The following is a 10,800-nucleotide window of genomic DNA, read 5'->3' on the forward strand; positions in this document are numbered from 1 at the left end:
TATATTTCGACAATCAACAATACATTGTCACATTACTTAAATAAATGGTTGCGTAATGTATGAGCACGACGATGGGAATGCATTGTGATTTAAAACCGTGAGGGTTTTCCATACCTGGTTATGTTCTGCAATTCTCTCCTCCTTTCTCTTGCGCGAGTTTTTCAAAGAATGATTATCTCCAATTTCCTGCTTTAAAAGTTGAACATTGTAATAATCTTTCCCAATAAAAATTTTATTGGTTACAGAATGTTGGGGGTAGGCTTATGTAATGTTAATATTGGCGTGTGGGTTGATAACATACCGTAGCATTTGCATTGCACCTCCGTAGTGCATTAGCATTCTGAATTTCTCGATTCTGACGCCTGGACTGACCAGCACTACGATTCCGGAACAGACTATAAAAATTAATTTAGGTGGATTGGGCAGTGTTAGAAGGCCTTGCGGATTAGTATACCAAAATAGTGATGGTATTGTAAATGTACTACTGATTCTACCTCTGATCCCGTTCCCTATATAGACTGAAGTTCCCATTCATGAGTACAAAAATTCTATGAGGTAACTAATTAAGTTCATATGTTATGTGTTTGATACATATTTAAGTCTGTTACCTAGTCTGCCAACTATGGATCACACATAAAATATTTGGGACCCTATGGACACATCAATTAGCTGCAGATTGGCGTATATAACCTTCACGTTGCTTTTGCAATTTTATAGCTCGAACATTCATAACTTGTTCCACCTTGCACAACATCCTAAAATAGGAGGAAACAACCCTATAAGATCGCGCACAATCTCTACTAATTTAAAAGAAAAAAAAATGATCAAAACAAATTTCGAACTTAAAAAACATATGCCTAGCTAGAATGCCTGAATTATGACTCAAATTGGATAATTTACAGTTCATCCCTGAAATTTATGGCCTTCTTGTATGCGCTCGTCAAACCAAATCAACTTTAACAATCTGAGCATTCATGACGAATATATATCCTTAGCATTCGACCAATTATGTGATATGTCCCATACTTCTATACTCAATATACTCTAAGCCCATATCTTTCGTCGACTTCCCTAAACATGTCTCTGCAAGCCAATCTATGCCAACTGGTACAACTTTTATTAAGATCGACTTCGGTCTAAGAATGTTCCAAATTAAAAAAAAAAAAAAAAAATCCGAGAGCATAGTGAAAAGCCATGCTTCAAATTAACAAAATTCCATAATCAAAATACCTGGACAGATTTACACCTTAGCTATGGTGAATATGTATTATCCTAACATGTTTGATCGGCTAAAGATTTACTCACATATTCATGTGTAGCGCAGCATGTGATCCATAGAAATTTCGGGTTTTACCTGGAATTTCGCATCGGCTTTGGCAAGGGTTTCATGATTGCGTCTTCTCTGTTGACCGGCTTGTCGTCTCTGCAAGGCATGCTTCGAAAGCTATGTCATTTCATATTTTAATCATCATGATAAAAAAAATTTCATAAAAACACCTTAAAGTTGATTTCTACACTTACACTTAATGCTGATTCTTCCGGAAAAGGATTCATGGTCTGATAAAATTTCCTCTGCTAGGTAACCCAAAAAAGAATGTAGTTCGATACTTACGGGAGGTATGGGTGTGTGATTTATTAAAGATTTGAAACGGGTTTTGGGAGGTATTGCTAAATATAAGTCTTCTACTATACGACCTGTTTAAGGAAAGGAAAAATAAGTTAGTACGTTTTTAAGAATAGCTAGGACTCTTGTATTTATAGAATTTTATCTCTGATGTATCTGAGTAAATCTTTAGCCGATCAAACAACTGAAATTTGAATTCCAAGATGAATTGTATCGCAGTACCGTGGAATATGCAGTGTTTTTGATGCTATTGCAGTTGAGCATCGTCAGTAAACAAACAGGCTCAAATCCAAAAGCTAATGAAAAAAATATGAAATCAAATAACACATACAAAAATCCTGAACATGCATATTCCTTTCCCTTATACCCTCTCGGAACACCATGTCGGAACATCGAGGACTTGGATCGTTTAGTTGTCTCACAGCCTCAAAGAAAAAAAATGTATTGACGCATACACAAATTCAAATGTAACTAACACTGCTAAGCAATCTAGATTCGACGAAAATATATACGTGCCATGTGGAATTCCAAAGCTAATCCTTACACACATTCATACCATCAAAAGCTAATCCTCAAACAAATTACAATTCTAATTCACAAAACGAAAATCAAATCTCATGGTCTGAATTAGAATAGTAATAATTGTCGAGATGATGCTGTGAATTAGAACTCCAACTCATCGATGCACCACCAATAAGAACAATGTTAGCACTAACGCCACACGTGCGAACACATGCTACAACTAAAAACGTGAACCGTAGGATTCATGAGGCATACGCAATCTGCACCCCTCTTTGAATTTAAGATTGAATCTGGACCGCCAGTTGTATAAGCTAACTTAGCCGTGACCTCTTTTATACTATTGATAATGCTCTTTGACCCAACACAAAAACCACCCCAACTATCTATCTTACATAAGCAAATGTGTTTTTGCCAATCTAACGGCTCAAGATGGACGTGTTAAGGAGATCAACGACCACTATTCCTTCAAAAGTGCAAAAGACAAATCGTGGATAAAAACGAACCCTCATTTCATGCTCGGATCCGACGTCCCAGACCTCTTTTTGATCCCCTCTTCCGTTACAAACCCAGTACCACTGAATCCTCATTTCATTTAATCTCCTCTTCCGTTAAAGAAATAAATTAGGGCTATTTCAATTCCTTCGAATCATTTAATTTGATGCGTTACGGTAGCTCTATGTTCCCTTACATAAACCTCAACAGAGTTTATCATCTTCCCATGTTTCTCCATTTCTTTCTTCCCTACTCTCTCTATCTCTCTCGAGACTATCAGGTAAGTACTATCTTCAATTTAATTCTTCTTCAACTTTCTATTTGATTAATTTCTTCAATTGGAATAATGTTTCTTCCATATCTTCAATTGATTTTTCATTGTAACTGTTAGGTCAGTTCTATCTCCATTTTAAATTGATTTTTCTCCATTTGAGGTTCTTATAGAGTTGGTTTGAAACTGAATGACCTTATATTGACTTGCTTTTATATCGACTTGGTGACCTTCAATTGATGATCTGAATCATTTGTTGGTTTTTAGTATTGTTTAGTTGGAAAATCTCATTGTAGTTCTATTTTCACCACCCTGTCAAATAGATTTTGATACTAACCATAGAAAAGATTAGCAAACCTTATTTTTAAACATGAACTCGGGTCTGTTTATTTTGTTAATACACACAATTATCTCTTTATCACACTTCAGTCTGCTGGCTGAAGTTTTCTGATCAAATATCACAACCTCAAGGTTTGGTTATGAATTTAGTTTTACTTTTGTGTTTATGGTATAAATCTGGTGGTGCCAGATGATGGAAGCGATATGATTTGGACCAGCAGACTAATATGGCCGCTGAGTTAGATGGTCATTTTCATTCGAGCTGAACTCTACTTGAAGGTTAATATCCATCTGTGAGTAGTTATGAAGATCAGCCTGGTGAAGATGAATTGTTTATGGGAGGTTTTTGGTTGCACAAGCCATGGTTTCTGTGAAGAACTTAATGTTTAGAGAGTATTCACCAAACCTTCAATACTGCGCAGGTTGATGCATTTATTAATCTTGGAAACAAGAAGGTCCTGCAATCACGGGAGACAAGGTTGCTGGAGTAGCTTCTCAAAATCTTTTATGTGCAGATTTTATTGGGTGAGTAGTGGAAATATACTCGAGCTGAACTCTTCTTTTCTCTCTTACAAATACAGCTTTACATTTTGGATGTTAGAACAGTTGTTTTCTGTTGTTTAATTGGGACCTTGCATCTCCACAATCTTAAATGTATATAGTTCCAGTTCGAGTTATGAAGAATTTACTGCTGGGTGTGGAGAAATAAATTGATGATATTCTCTGGATTCGGAGATTCTCTATTAAAGCCGGAGCTTCTTAGAGCAATTGTTGATTCGGGATTTGAGCATCCATCTAAATGTAATTTACTTTTACTTGGATTCTTTTATGTCTTTGATTTAACAAAGTTTTACTTGGATTGGCTGTTTTACTTCCAGAGGCACCCAGAAATGACTGGAGTTATATGTGAGCTAAGTTAATCCTCCTTTGTATGCCTGTAAGATGCTTAAGAAAGATGGATCTCTCCTGGAATTTGTGGTGTGCCTATACCGAATCATGGAACAGGTAGATATTTGTGTGCTTTAACTATTACATGTTACAAAATCTCAATTTGATTGTGGGAGGGAAGGCACAATTTGAGCTCAACGCTATGATATCGTAATTGAGACATTGATTAGTGTCAATTAACTAAAATACTTTTACAGGCAATCAGTGTTATGGGTGGCTTTGTAACATGATGAATGCAAAGGGTAACGAGAATTCAGTCAGTCATGGATATGATCTTATCCTGTGGATTCATTCAATTCCCTGAATTTATTAATTCCGTAGAACGATGAAGGTAAGGAGACGCTGAATAACATTGACTCTTCCTGTAAAAAATATCCTTATAGCAGGGTACTGCATTTAGTTTCTTCGCATTCTCAACATTCAAAATTCTTTTCTGTGTAGGAGGGTGCTATAAACATTAGGAGATTATACGTGTGCACAGAGTGATGTGATCTTAGTTGTGCAGAAAATTATAGTTTGCTTTCTTTTCCAAATCATAGGTACAGTACATGTCAACCATTACAATACTGTGTATTTTTTATGTTTTGACTTGCAAAATCCATTTCTAATGACTTTATTCCAATTTATCAAAAATATTTAACAGCTCTGAGAGAAGCATATGTAGGGAACTAACCGTGCAGAATAGAGGTCAATTCAAAGGCCAATAACATAAACAGGGTGATGCACACCCAATATCCTATCATATTGAATCCCAATTGATCAGTGGGTCGACAATTACTGGTGTTTGGGTGTTACCACTATTGCCATTGGGATCGATGTCAACAAGGTGGATCCGGACAAGCCTACAAGATTTGGAAGATTTGGCATGCGGTACACGGATTAACTGGATAAGAAAAAAATTGGGGAACACACGGAACAACTGGAAGTGAACGTGATAGTGCGGTCTATATATGCGCAGTTATTTTTCAGAATGCAACTTTTGATTTTTGGCGATCTATGGTGTTGATGTAAGTCAACCATGTATGTGTTCATATTTTTTTTTTATCAAAAAACAAACTGTTTAAGCAATCTAAGGAAAAGGGGTTCAGATCAGTTATACAATCGGGTTTAACAGGCTTGGGTAAACTCGGGAAATCGCAATACCAACCTTTACGAATGAATTCCATGAGATTGCGATGTGTATACAATGTCCATTAATTAACCAGCCATGTTTAGGGGAGCCTCCGAAAGAATTAGGGGCGACTTTTTTATTCCCAACCCATAGACAAGGTTAAGGGATGTCCAAAAGATAGTAGAATACGTTAATGCATTTCTGTAATCGGAAATTATTTTGTGTCTGATTGTTAATATTAAATCGGTAGTTAAGTAACGCAACGATACTACCGATTGATATAAATTTGTGCTAAATGCGTATTTGTGGCTACTATTAATCGGAAGTTAATGATAAATTCATTTACTACCGATTATAGGCTCAACCAAAATTCAAAAAAAAGGGATTTTTGTAAAATCTCATTTTGGGCTACTTTGTATTCGGTAGTTATATGAACTATTTTGACTACCGAATATGGTTGAATATTTGCAAACAGAGCCACTGTATAATCGGAAGTCAGGATTTTACCTCATTTACTACCGATTATAGGTTCAACGAAAATTCAAAAAATAGATGACTTTGTCAAAATCTCATTTTTGGGCTACTCTATATTCGGTAATTATATGAACTATCTTGACTACCGATTATGGTAGGATATTTGCAAAGAGAGTCACTGTATAATCGGAAGTCAGAATAACTTCATTTACTACCGATTATAGGCTCAATCAAAATTCAAAAAATTGAGGATTTTTGCAAAATCTCATTTTGGGGCTACTCTATATTCGGTGGTTATATGAACTATCTTGACTACCGATTATGATAGGATTTCGGTAAAGAGGTCTATTTTATAATCGGAAGTCAGTATACATTCATTTACTATCGATTATAGGGTCAACTAAAATTCAAAAAATATTTTTGCAAAATCTCATTTTGGGGCTACTCTATATTCAGGAGTTAAATAACCTAAATTCACTACCGATTATGGTAGCATTTTTTCCAAAGGAATCCTATAATCGGGAGACAAAATAACTTTATTTACCTTTTAAGAGTATGCTCATCTAAGCAAGCACCATTTGTCAACAACAAAAAGAGAAATGCAGGTGTGTTGTCTATGCACAATACAAGAAGAAAGTTCAGCAATCACTTACTACCGACAACTAACAGAAACCCGAGCCATTACGGCACGGGTAATACCCTAGTAAATCAAAAAGACAAACCCTAAAGCGACTATTCTTCTTCTCACCGTCTCCCCCTCCGAACACTACTTCCACTAATCGTGATTAAACTACGATGCAAGTTTGCGCCGAACATGATGCCAACATTACTTTTGCAGCCTCCGTGGATCTAATGAAATCAAGATGATAATTATTTTTCGTCTTTTCTTGATGCTCTCAGTTGGACGGGCTTAGAGAAGTAATTCTTCCACTTTGTATCTGTTTATCTATCTTACAAAAACAAATGGTTTTTGAACCATCTGATGGCTGTAAATGATCCTTTGTAACCCATCAACGGCTCTCACTGTTTTTAAAACACATGAAAGTTGAACAGATAAATCTCGGCTGAAAATCTTTCCATATTTTACGCCCTAATCCAACGACCCCTAATTCCATTTACACAAATTTGTGGGTTTTCTTGGAGTTATTCCTTCTTCAGTTTCGTATGTTACGAACAACAAATATCCTATTGATTCCATTTAGCATCATAATATCTGCTATTCAAATCCTACTGATTCCAGCTGCCAAAAGTAGGGTTCTTCCGTACTTTACGAGAGAAAAGAAAGATCTCAAATAACAGCTCGGTAACAACTCACTAATTTCTTATAATCAATGCCTAAGATGTTCCACTACATAAACCTCATCTTCCCATGGTTCTCAGTTTATTTCTCAACCATACTCTGTCAGGATTACATGTAAGTTCAATTTTTGAGGTTTTTTATTTGTTAATTTTTCCTGAAATATTTCTTTGATTTAGTTGTTTATCTCGATTCTTTAATTTTTGCAGATATAATTTTTCTGAAAATGTTCCATTTTGATTTAGTTGTTGGAGATATATTTTTTTATACAATGTTAGCAGATTTTTGTTGGTAGATATTGAGAAAATAGCTAGCATACATCTCCAGTGGTAAATGTCAATAGAATTTCACTTGATTTGATTTGTTTTGGGATGTTTATGTTAGGGCTTGATTTTTTGATCAATCAAAAGGTTTAAGAATTAAGCCTTTCACCAAAAAGACAGTGTTGATTTAATATGAGGATCAAATACCTAAGAGATAATGATATATAGTTACCTTTTCAAATAGGCAATTACCATTTTTCTAATTTGGAATCGGCTTCAAATTCTATAAACATTGTTTGAAGGATGGATGAGCTTTAGTCTGCATAGCTCTTTGCTATTCATTGTGTTAACTGCAATGGTGCCTTTGATCAGTTGAATACTCAAACTCGGGCAAAAAAGAAGTTTTGCATATCATAATCTTAGATTTTTTTTCTTTGATCTTTTGATTTGTGTTGCAGGGTAAAAAACACATAATCTGCCGAAGTGTGAGTCAAAACTGACCAAGTACATTCAATCTATTTTGCACTTAACCAACTGTTGCATGAAGTATATGTTTAACATCAGCTTCATCTCCCATAAAAAGACATAGTCAGTGTATATTAGTTATGGTTGGTCTATGTTCCCAATTTTGTTCAACAATAATATATAAAAGATTACCACTTTGTGTTAGTTCGTACCCTGTGGAAGCTTGCGCATTCATAGTTGCATTATTTGATACCCTGAGAGACCCAAACCTTTATTTTACCATTTCATTGATAGTTTTGAAGGTTGCTCTTAGAACATCTAAGAGACCCACCTTTCATCGCAGTGCAGAAACACAAGTTATTTTTAGAGGCTTTAAAAGTTCAAACATCTTGCTTGAATCAGTTTGCAACTCCTCATTCATAATGTAGATTCAGCTCTAATATCTATGTTATTTAGTTTTGCATTTTGATTCGTATATTGCAATGTTAAAAGTCACAGGCTTACAACGCTAAGCTTTAATATTTTGGGTGGGAAAAGATGGTCTTACTGGTGATAGAAGTCATGTGTATACAAGAGTCGTGGGCACCTGTGGAGTCACGTGTCTACAAGGGCCAAATGTACTATTAACCTTCTATGAACTTCTTTTTACTTGAAAATTGAGCGTTTGAGTTCCAATTTGTATCAAAAATAGGCATATTAGTGATTCCAGATCCCAATTTTTTTTTGAGTCAAACGAACAAATAGGTTTTGCGTTGTAGTATTTTTGGCGGTATATGTTATTTCTGAGGTGTTTCTCTTTTACTACTATTTGTTCATTGCATTAGGAAATCGGGAATCCTAAGATTCATATGATTTGTTATATCATTGCTTAATTATCGTACATGTTCCTGTAATGTGAACCATCCTCTGAGTTCGGATGCTTAGATGTGGAACTGGAAGCTCTTTGTCATTAGTCCGCAACCCCGACTATAAACTTTCTAACCCTGCCCTGTGTGAATAGCTCGACTTAATCCCTTACAGATCTTTTAGGTATATCTGTTATTTCGATCCCTTACAGAACTAATTGCCTCTCGACCACCCAATATGTAAGTCCAATTTCAGATAAAATTCAAACATGACTATTTTTATCTGCTGGCAACAAGTTAATTTTTTGCTATAATCGTTCAGTAGGTGGATTTAAACTTTAGTCTGTGTTCAGGGGAACGGTCTTTCTAATTGTTGTCCATATTTTCTCCCTCACAGGATACATGTCTCCATGACAATCATACACAAGGATTCTGAGTTATTAAGGATTACTCACTGACTTGAATTTGTTGACAATTGCAATTTTGTTTTCTTTTCAAGGAGTAAAAATGTATTATTGTATTAATGTCTACTGATCTATTGAATTTGTAAGTGGGCTTGGTTTACTGTTGTAATTATTTATCCACATCACTGGAAGCACTTTCTCCGGTTATAGTTATGGAGAAGAAACAATCTATCTTTCCTTACACCAAACATGGATTGAAGTCTGATGACATATATAATTAGAGGCCCGGTATAAATTGGGAGTAACCAAGGATATTCACACTTTCCCACGATGAAATACAAATAAAATTGACAACGATAAAATTTTCCATTATAACTACACATAAATTTGTGGTACCTATTTTTAACATGGATGTCTCTTGAACTAATACATGGAATTAAGTATCTTGAACATATATAACCTAAAAACGTACCATACAAAAAATAACATTACATGAGAAAGCTCAGCAAAAACATAAGTTATATAATCTAAGATCACATACCTTCTCTGATTGCTTCAAAAAAAAAATCTCTGATAACAACAACCCGGCCCGGGTCATATACTAGTTTATCTTACAAAAACAAATGGTGTTTACCCCATCCAACGGTTGTAAATATGCTTTTTTGAGCCATCGACGATTCTAATATTAAATGTTGCGATATGAAATGTTGCGAATCAATTTGGAATGAGGAATCCATTGCCAGTCAAACACATACCTACAGCCCCACTCAAACTCAAGGGTTTTCCAAATTTTAGGGCGATGAACAAATGAGGTTGCTCTTGTGACTTTCTCATAGGTTCATACCCCTGCAAAAAAAGAGACATAGTACATTTGTTGTGAAAATTAAAGAACACTTAACATTTGTTTGTGAGTCTTAACCACTAAAAAGAGACATAGATGCAACGTAAGTTGTTTGCGAGTCTTAGAGCATCCACAATGGACGATCAAACCTATATATTTGGTCAAGAAACGAGACACATCGGGACAGACTATCGAGTAAAAGCTGGACCAAAACCAAATCCCAGACTATATTTGGTCTGGGACCAAGACCAAACCCAAATATAGTCGAGCGAACGTATAAAGTGATCCTGTGATGGGGTGAACGTATAAAGTGATCCTGTGATGGGGCGAACGTATAAAGTGATCCTTGTGATGGGCGGATATTATATGTGATCCTTGTGATGGGGCGGACATTATATGTGATCCTGACCAAATGGGGCGGACATTATATGTGATCCTTGTCATGTGACGAACATTATATGTGATCCTAAGAGCGTCCACAGTGGGAGAGTAAACCCAAATATTTGGTCTTTTGAACAGACGTAGTGGAACGTACTATCGATCAAATTTTGATCAACGACTAAAACCCAGAGTATATTTGGTCTGGGACCAAGACTAAACCCAAATATAGTCGAGCGTTGGTATACTTCACGCCCCACCACCAGGCGGACATATAGTGCACGTCCCACATCAGGCGGACGTATATTCCACGCCCCACATCAGGCGTTGGTATAGTCTACGCTCCACATGGGGCGTACGCAAAGTCTACGCCCCATTTTTTTTTTTATTATTTTGTATGGGGCGGGCATTATACCCCCGCCCCATTCTTTGTTTTCAAAACCATTTTAGTGGGGCGGGCTTTATACCTCCGCCCCACTTCTTTCATTTTTTTTTTTTTAGGATCTACCCAATCAGGCGTTGGTAT

At 35.9% G+C, this 10,800-nt stretch overlaps 1 long non-coding RNA gene across 8 annotated transcripts; it reads left to right on the plus strand.

Annotated features, from left to right (window-relative positions):
- Window positions 1-2,688: 2,688 nt before the first annotated feature.
- On the plus strand, window positions 2,689-5,297 carry LOC113357673. 8 transcript variants are annotated; one of them, XR_003363777.1, is made up of 7 exons: window positions 2,689-2,918; window positions 3,439-3,773; window positions 3,911-4,049; window positions 4,127-4,253; window positions 4,394-4,527; window positions 4,638-4,735; window positions 4,840-5,297. It is a non-coding gene; the product is annotated as an uncharacterized LOC113357673 (long non-coding RNA). The 8 variants fall into 8 exon arrangements; XR_003363780.1 differs by having other exon boundaries at window positions 3,439-3,590; window positions 3,671-3,773; window positions 3,911-4,253; XR_003363779.1 differs by having other exon boundaries at window positions 3,439-3,541; window positions 3,671-3,773; window positions 3,911-4,253.
- The last annotated feature ends 5,503 nt before the right edge of the window (window positions 5,298-10,800 follow it).

The sequence above is a fragment of the Papaver somniferum genome, chromosome 3, assembly GCF_003573695.1.
Source record: "Papaver somniferum cultivar HN1 chromosome 3, ASM357369v1, whole genome shotgun sequence".
NCBI lineage: Eukaryota > Viridiplantae > Streptophyta > Magnoliopsida > Ranunculales > Papaveraceae > Papaver > Papaver somniferum.